The following is a 9,956-nucleotide window of genomic DNA, read 5'->3' on the forward strand; positions in this document are numbered from 1 at the left end:
TTTTTTTTTTTTTTTTTTTTTTTTTTTTTTACACCTGCCCCATCTGCAGGTCCGACTGATCACGGCTCCCACTGGCCACGGTTCACTGCTCCGGGCCAATGGGGGCTGCTGGAAGCGGCGCGAGCCAAGGGACATATTGGCTGCCGCTTCCAGTAGCTCCCATTGGCCTGCAGCAGTGAACCGCGGCCAGTGGGAGCCGCGATCAGCTGGACCTGCGGATGGGGCAGGTAAACAAACCGGCCCAGCCCGCCAGGGGCTTTCCCTACACAAGTGGCGACCCCAGTTTGAGAAACACTGCTAGACACTGAAGTGTAAGTACAGTATTTATACTCCAATTTATTTTATAATCATATGGTAAAATGAGAAAGCAAGCAATTTTTCAGTAATGGTGTGCTGACACTTATTTTTATGTTTGATTTTGTAAGCAACTAGTTTTTAAGTGAGGTGAAACTTGGGGATATGCAAGACAAATCAGCCTCCTGAAAGGGGTACAGTAGTCTGGAAAGGTTGAGAACCAGTGCTTTAGAATAATCTTTTCTAGCACTTGCACAATGGTTATAAAAGCAGAAACACTTACTTTCCACGTATCAGAGGGGTAGCCGTGTTAGTCTGAATCTGTAAAAAGCAACAGAGGGTCCTGTGGCACCTTTGAGACTAACAGAAGTATTGGGAGCATAAGCTTTCGTGGGTAAGAACCTCACTTCTTCAGATGCAAGTAATGGAAATCTCCAGAAGCAGGTATAAATCAGTATGGAGATAACGAGGTTAGTTCAATCAGTGAGGGTGAGGTGCTCTGCTAGCAGCTGAGGTGTGAACACCAAGGGAGGAGAAACTGCTTCTGTAGTTGGATAGCCATTCACAGTCTTTATTTAATCCTGATCTGATGGTGTCAAATTTGCAAATGAACTGGAGCTCAGCAGTTTCTCTTTGGAATCTGGTCCTGAAGTTTTTTTTTGCTGTAAGATGGCTACCTTTACATCTGCTATTGTGTGGCCAGGGAGGTTGAAGTGTTCTCCTACAGGTTTTTGTATATTGCCATTCCTGATATCTGACTTGTATTTATCCTCTTGCGTAGTGACTGTCCAGTTTGGCCAATGTACATAGCAGAGGGGCATTGCTGGCATATGATGGCATATAACATTGGTGGACGTGCAGGTAAATGAGCCGGTGATGTTGTAGCTGATCTGGTTAGGTCCTGTGATGGTGTTGCTGGTGTAGATATGTGGGCAGAGTTGGCATCGAGGTTTGTTGCATGGGTTGGTTCCTTAGTTAGAGTTGTTATGGTGCGGTGCGTGGTTGCTGGTGAGAATATGCTTAAGATTGGCAGGTTGTCTGTGGGCGAGGACTGGCCTGCCTCCCAAGGTGTGAAAGTGAGGGATCATTGTCCAAGATGGGTTGTAGATCACTGATGATGCGTTGGAGAGGTCTGAGCTGAGGACTGTAGGTGATGGCCAGTGGAGTTCTGTTGGTTTCTCTTCTGGGCCTCTAACTTTCCATATTTAACATCTCTTCAGATGACATGCTGACTCACAGCATTTATCTGTGAACATAACCTTTGAAGAATGCCTCTTTCTGGAAACCCATTTTTCCTCCTTCTAAGGGGATAGTGGATAGTTCTTAATGATTAACTAGGGCCTTGGCTACACTTGGGACTTCACAGCGCTTTGAAGCGCGAGTGTAGTCGCGCCGCCAGCGCTGCAAGAGAGCTCTCGCAGCGCTGTATGTACTCCACCTCTCCTAGGGGAATAGCTTGCAGCGCTGAGAGCGAGCATGCAGTGCTGCAGGCTCTGATTATACTGGCACTTTACAGCACTGTACTCGCTGCGCTCAGGGGGGTGTTCACAACCCTGAGCACAGCAAGTTGCAGCACTGTACACCGCCAGTGAAGCCAAGGCCTAGAACAGTGGTTCTCAACCAGGGGTACGCAGAAGTCTTTCAAGGTATAGGTACATCAACTCACCTAGTTTTACAACCGGCTACATAAAAAGCACAACCAAAGTCAGTACAAACTAAAATTTCATATAGTGACTTGTTTATACTGCTCTATATACTATACACTGAAATACAAGTACAATATTTATATTCCAGTTGATTTATTTTATAATTATATGGTAAAAATGAGAAAGTAAGCAATTTTTCAGTAATAGTGGGCTGACACTTCTGTATTTTTGTGTCTGATTTTGTAAGCAAGTAGTTTAAGTGAGGTGAAACTTTGGGTACGCAAGATAAATCAGATTCCTGAAAGGGGAACAGTAGTCTGGAAAGGTTGAGAGCCACTGAACTAGAAGTAGTAAGCAACCCGAGGAAGAAAGGTGAGTGCCAAAAGACAACTAGTATGGAAGCCCCTAAACAAATACTTGGAACATGTGTACTACACAGTAAAGTTCAGTTTGATGTTGTGGAATGATCTCCCATAGGAACTAAGAAACACCACACACCTTACCCATCTTCTGCTTCAACTGCAAGGCACACTTCTTAGACTTTGCTTTTGTTAATATCAACACTTAGCACTGTGAACAATTATACTAATTTATACAAAAGTAGATACTAAAAATAGTCAATTTCATCTTGAAGCAAGGAAGAGAAAAATCACATGTAACAGAGGTAGACTTCAACATGACTTCATAAATATCACCTACCAAAACCAATGATTTTCCAGCTCAGCCTGTGACTGAGCATCACTTTGGACCATCTATATCTCTGTCCTCTGGAACTACTGAGAAGAGATGTAGCTTATGTTGAGAATTTGTGCTCATTTGAGTACTCCAAGTTTTTGTTTTTGCTTCTAGGATAACTGTCAATACCACCTGAGCTTAAGAGAAAAATAAAGTTTCTGGTGCAATCATTTATAAATCCTCACTGCAGGCACAGGCAGTCCAGACATACTCAACACAGCCTTTGAATAGTATTAACAAATATCTTCAGTGTTTTCATTAAATTCCTCACCACCTGTTGAAGTATTTCCTCTGGAGAAGGGGCCAGGCCCTGGTTACAGGAAGGTGGTTAATGGTCAGTTGCTAGAGCAGTAGAGTTAAAGCTTTTAAGTATAGCTCCAACTATGCTAGTTTCTTCCAAAGAGGTCTTCAAAATTGATACCTCCAATTCTGCTCTACCAATGGTGTCAATTTTACTATAGACAAACCAGTCACTAACATCCCAAGCATCATATAACCTAGACCTGAGCAAGTAAAGATCCCACCATGGGAAGACCACAGGTGGCTTGTTCACACTAACATTTCCACAGTTGCTACCAGCAGTGGAATGGACTGGTAGTAGCTGATGGAATTTTTAGGAGAAAGCCTACAGTCAACACCTCAGACTCACTGGTCCCTTTTGGCTATGGATCTTTCTGATCATCTAGTCTGATCTATCACAGGCAACAGGGCTTCCCTGAATTAGTTCCTGTATAAATTAGAGCATATCTCTTAGAAAAACATCCAATCTTGACTTAAAAATTGCTTGTGATGGAGAATCCACCACAACCCTTGGGTAAATTGCCTCAATGGTTAATTACCTTAACAGTTAAAAATTCCAGACTGAATTTTTCTAACTTCAGCTATCAGCCATTGGAGTGTGTCTGCTGTATTCAGGAGCCCATTGTTAATCTAAACGGATTGAGATCCTTGAGTCTATCACTATAAAGCATGTCTTCTAAACTTTTAATCATTCTCATGGATGTTCGCTGAACCATCTCCAGTTTAAATCAAACCCTTCTTCAATTGTGGACACACAAACGAGATATAGTATTCAGTAGCTCTCACAAATACAGAGGTAATATAACCCCCCTATGCCTTCTCGAAAGGCCCATTTATGTAGCCAAGGATAACAATAGCCCTTTTGGCCACAGCATCACAATGGGAACTCATGTTCAGTTCATCATCCACCGAGACCCCTAGAGTATTTTTCCAAAGTCAGAGTTTCCCAAAATAGAGACCGTCATGTAAATATAGCCTACATTCTTTGTTCCCAAATGTATATATTTACATTTAGCCATATTAAAAATGCATATTGTTTGCTTGTGCCCAGTTTACCAAGCATTTCAGATCACTCTGTACCAGTGACTTGTCCTCTTCATTATTTCCCACTCCCACAATCTCATAATGGGGTCTTCTTTAGAGTAAAGGAGATGTAAATTAAAAAAAAAAAAAAAATCTAGGCCTCTTTATGGAAGCCAGGCCGCATATCGAGGGCAGGTCTATACTTAAAACGCTGCATCAGCACAGCTGCACCAATGCAGCTGCGCCACTGTAGCGCTTAAGTGAAGATGCTTCTCCCATCAGCGTAGTTAATCCACCTCTGCGACTGATGTTGATGGAAGAAGCTCTCCTGGAGACATAGCTCTGTCTATAGCGGGGATTATATTGGTATAACCACATCGTTCAGGGGGTGTGGATTTTTCACACCCCAGAGCGATGTAGTTATACCAATACAAGTCTATAGTGTAGACGTAGGCCTTGGCTACACTTGTGAGTTACAGCGCTGTAAAGCCGCCCCCAGCGCTGTAGCTCACTCCCCATCCACACTGGCAAGGCATTTGCAGCGCTGTATCTCCTTGGTAGCAGCGCTGCATGTACTTCACGTCCCCGAGAGGAATAGCGTGTATTGCGCTGCTGCTGCGGCACCAGTGTGGCCGCCCAATGCGCTGTGACTGGCCTCCAGAAGTATTCGGCAGTATCCCACAATGCCTGTTCTAGCCACTCCGGTCATCAGTTCAAACTCTACTGCCCTGGCCTCAGGTAACCAACCATGTGACCCACCCTTTACATTCCCCAGGAATTTTAAAAATCCCCTTCCTGTTTGCTTAGCCAGGCATAGCGTGGAGTGCTATCAGCGAATCTTTCCAGGTGACCATGCCTCCACGCGCCAACCAAGCCCCAGCATGGAGCAATGGCGAGTTGCTGGACCTCATCAGTGTTTGGGGGGAGGAAGCTGTACCGTCCCAGCTGCACTCCACCGAAGGAATTACGATACCTTCAGGAAGGTATCAAAGGACATGATGGAAAGGGGCCATGACCGGGACGCCCTGTAGTGCAGGATTAAAGTGAAGGAGCTGCGGAGTGCCTACTGCAAAGCCCACAACGCAAATGGCCTCTCGGGTGCTCCCCCCACGACCTGCAGATTCTACAAAGAGCTGGATGCGATAGTTGGGGTTAACTCCACCTCCACTCCGAGCACCACCATGGACACTTCAGAGCCGATGGGGGTGCGGGGGGGAGAGAGAGGAAGAGGAAAACGGGAGTGAGGGTGGTGGGCCGGATGGAGCCATGCAGCCAGGAGCTCTTCTCGAGCCAGGTGGAAGATAGCCAGTTGCAGCGGCTAGTACTTGGTGGAGGACAAAGAAGAGCAGGTTCCAAGTAAGCTTTTTTTTTTTGGGGGGGGGGGGGGGGGGAATTTTTTCGGTGCGGGCTCTTTGGGAGAGGAGGGTTAGGGATGCATGCCTAGATGCGGAATAGTGCATTGATGTGGTTTATCACATCGCGGTAATCGGCATCGGTAATCTCCTCGAATGTCTCATCCAGAACTTGTGCAATGCGCTTGCGCAGGTTTATCGGGAGAGTCACCGTGGTCCTTATCCCAGCCAGGCTAACGTGTCCGCGCCACTGTGCCGCGAGGGGACCATTGCTGTACACAGGCAAGCTGCATATGGACCAGGGCAGAAGCCGCATTGCAGTAGAAGACCCTCCCTTGCTTCCCAGGTCACCCTCAGTAGCGAGATATGGTCCAGCACGAACTCCTGTGTTCAGTGTAGGTGCCCCCTGAAGCTGTTGGCTCTCCCCAAGACACAGAAACCCAGAGGACAGTGCAGCCCTGAAACAATCATTCCCCCTTATTCACCATTTTGAGGCTCCCGTAGGATATATGCGCTCTGTTTCGGACGGGAAAATAACACAATTGTGTAGACCCTGTGTGTTTTCTACTCCTTAAGTGCGGGGGAAATCATTACGCTGTCTGGTAAAAACAATGCTGCCTCTGTTAAATGTTGCATTTTGCCTATACAGCTGCATCAACCTTGAGACCTCAGCCATCCCTCTTATCGCCTGCTCAGAAACCGGAAAGACTCAGGAAGAGACCGCGAAAAAGCAAAGAAGACATGCTGCAAGAAGTGATGCGGCAATCTATTAAAGAGAATGAGAAAGCAGGATCCGCCAGGAAAACGCAGTGCACTGGCGGCAAAGCACGGAGCATTGGCAGCAAAGCACGGATCGGCTCATAAGCATCCTGGAGCGCCAAGCAGACGCTATCCAGGAGCTCGTAGCCATGCAGAAGGAGCAGTACCGCAAACGCAAATGCCACCCCCTCCACAGCCCTTGTCCCAAAAATCTTTCCGTTGTGCCCCACTGTCGCCTCCAACCCACTTTCCCCAACTTCCGTGTTCTTCACACCACCAGCTGCCTCCAACACCAGTATCTTCACCACCCAGCCCTGAAAACCACGACCCTTACCCTCTGCACTCAACCCCCATCACCATGCAGTATATCTATCCTGAAGTGCAGCACTCACTGCACAGCACACCAGACAGGACATACGCGAATCTGTGATTGTATCATTCCCCACTCCACCCCCTTGTTTCTTTTCAATAAATGGATTTTTTGGCTTTGAAAACATTCTTTATTATTGCATAAAGTAAAAGACTCCTTAGCCCAGGAAATAAACAGGCACTGCAAGTCTGCTTAGCAAACACTGATTCCTAAAGATTAGAACTACTGCACTTCACTCCCCTGCAGGTCACCAGATATCACTGCTGGTTTTCAGCCTCAAATTGCTCCCTCAAGGCATCCCTAATCCTTGCAGCCCCAGGCTGGGCCCCTCTAATAGCCCTGCTCTCTGGCTGTGCAAATTCAGCCTCCAGGTGTTGAACCTCGGAGGTCCATGCCTGAGTGAAGCTTTCACCCTTCCCTTCACAAATATTATGGAGGGCACAGCACGCGGATATAAACGCAGGGATGCTGTTTTCGGCCAAGTCCAGCTTCCCATACAGAGATCGCCAGCGGGCCTTTAAACGGCCAAAGGCACATTCCACAGTCATTCGGCACTAGCTCAGCCTGTAGTTGAACCGTTCCTTGCTGCAGTCAAGGCTCCCTGTGTAGGGGTTTCATGAGCCACGGCATTAACAGGTAAGCGGGATCTCCAAGGATCACAATGGGCATTTCAACTTCCCCTGGCCTACAGTGATCTTCCACTCTGGGGAAAAAAGTCCCGGCCTGCATCTTCTTGAAGAGGCCAGTGTTCTGAAAGATGCGTGCATCATGCACCTTTCCGGGCCAGCCTGTGTTAATGTCAATGAAACACCCACGATGATCCACAAGCACCTGGAGAACCATAGAGAAATACCCCTTCCGATTAATGTACTCAGATCCTAGGTGGGGTGGTGCCAGAATAGGAATGTGCGTCCCATCTATCACCCTTCCACAGTTAGGGAACCCCATTTGTGCAAAGCCATCCACTATGTCCTGCACGTTACCCAGAGTCACGGTTCTTCTGAGTAGGATGCGATTAATGGCCCTGCAAACTTGCATCATCAACACGATTCCAACGGTTGACTTTACCACTCCAAACTGGAGTTGCCAGCTTCCAGATGGCAATAGCCACCCGCTTCTCCACTGGCAGGGCAGCTCTCAATCTCGTGTCTTTGCGCCGCAGGGTGGGGGCGAGTTCCTCACACAGTCCCATGAAAGTGGCTTTTCTCATCCGAAAGTTCTGCAGCCACTGCTCATCATCCCAGACTTCCATGACGATGTGATCCCACCACTTGGTGCTTGTTTCCCAAGCCCAAAAGCGGCGTTCCACGGTGCTGAGCATGTCCGTGAATGCCACAAGCAATTTCGTGTCACATGCATTACGCAGCTCGATAGCATCGTCGGACTCCTCACTCTCACTTTGGATCTTAAGGAATAGTTTGACAGCCAAATGTGACGTGCTGACGAGATAAGTCAGCCTACGCCTCAGCAGTTCGGGCTCCATTTCCCGCAGACAGATCGCACTACACAGAAACCGTTGGCGCCAAAGGTGGACGGAAACAAAGGGATTTCTGGGATGCGAAGCGATGTACCATGGGGCGTTGGGACAGGACCAAGAATGCCCCGCACCCACGCCCACTTCCCACAACCCACGGTGCCAGAATGGGAAGAGGTGCTCTGTAGGATAGCTGCCCATAATGCACCACTCCCAATGGCGCAGCAAATGCGGCAATGACAGTGCGCTGGGCAGCTGTCAGTGTGGACAGACTGCAGCGCTTTCCCTACTCAGCTGTACGAAGACAGGTTTAACTCTCAGCACTGTACAGCTGCAAGTGTAGCCAAGGCCCTAGTCTTAAACACTATGGACTGCAAATTCTACACAGACTGACAATGATCTTAACAATCACAACAGTTCAAAGGAAGAGAAACACTTTCAGGTGTCTAATTGAGCCAAACCATCCCAGCTTTGAAGGCTGGATAAGCACTTTGCTCCCAGAAGAGCATATAGCGGGGTGGGCAAACTATGGCCCGTGGGCCCAATCCGGCCCCTCAGGGCTTTGGATCCAGCCCACGGGATTGCCCCCTGCGGCACTGTGGGCCCTGCGCTGCTCTCAGAAGCACTGGCACCATGTCCCTGCGGCCCCCGGGCAGGGGAGTAGAGGGCTCCGTGCATTGCCCTTGGCTCCAGGCACCGCCCCCCGCAGTTTCCATTGGCCGGGAACGGGGAACCGCAACCAATGGGCCCTTCAGGGGAGGTACCTGGAGGTGCGGCAGGAGCAGCGCACGCGGAGCCCTCTGCTCCCCCACCCCCAGGAACCACAGCACTTCCTGGAGTGGCGCGGGGCTGGGGACAAGGCAGGCAGGGAGCTGCCACCCCGGAGTTGCTTTAGGTAAGCGGCGCCAGGCTGGAACCCGAACCCCTCCTGCACCCCACCCCCCNATTAACTACAATCAGCCCCATTTTGCAGGGCTAGATTCTTCAGATTGTGCAGAAGTCATGTGGTTTTTCAAGATTGCCAGATTTCATTACTGGAATACATGCTATGTGTGGCTATCATGAAGCAATGGATGACTGTGACAAGGTCCACAGACAACATTAGTCACAGCTCTATATGCAGTCAGAAGTGTTCCTTTCCTCTAACACCAGCTGAACTCCGAAGTTTATCAGAGTGAATGTACCCATAAACTGAAATTCTAATGCAAGGGAACAAGTCATGTCAATCACAGCAACAGGGTGAAGCTCCAGAGTTTCACCCCAACAAGCATCACCTTTCTTATCTTGACAGAGGCTCAGCAACCCTGCTCTCATCCCAATTTTTATCTCAGCCAAGCAGTAACAGAAAGGACACTTAGGTCTGATGAAAATGAGAGCACTACATGTAATCCATACATCAGCAGCACCCTGCACAAAACTACTTCAATGACTTCCTCCCAACAGCCTTATACATCTGTGGGACATAAGGAGTAACATATAGCAAAATAACTCTTCAGAGTACATTTGAGGTAGACATGCAACTATTCAACACTAGCATCTAAAACCAGACTGCTGATAGATCTAATCAGCATCAACATCTTCTAGCAATGGACAAATGGCAGAATAACTTACTGAACAATAAAACATAAGAACCATACCCAGATCTAAAACTAGAGTGACCATCATTTGAAGACCTTAGATTTCCTTGATTTACACTATTTCATCACGATCATCAGCCTGAGAAAATAATGGTTTGACTCTCACCGATTAGAGACTAGAAATCATAAGTCAAGAGAGTTTCTGAATCAAGGGATAATGATCACTCTTTTGAAGGAAACTAATGCTTAGAGCAGTGGTTCTCAAACTTTTGTACTGGTGACCCCTTTCACATAGCAAGCTTCTGAGTGCGACCCCCCCCCACCCCATTATAAATTAAAAACACTTTTAAATAGATTTAATATCATTATAAATGCTGGCAGCAAAGCAGGGTTTGCCCCATGTAATAACCTTGCGACCCATCAGGG

This window comes from Trachemys scripta, chromosome 3, assembly GCF_013100865.1.
Source record: "Trachemys scripta elegans isolate TJP31775 chromosome 3, CAS_Tse_1.0, whole genome shotgun sequence".
NCBI lineage: Eukaryota > Metazoa > Chordata > Testudines > Emydidae > Trachemys > Trachemys scripta.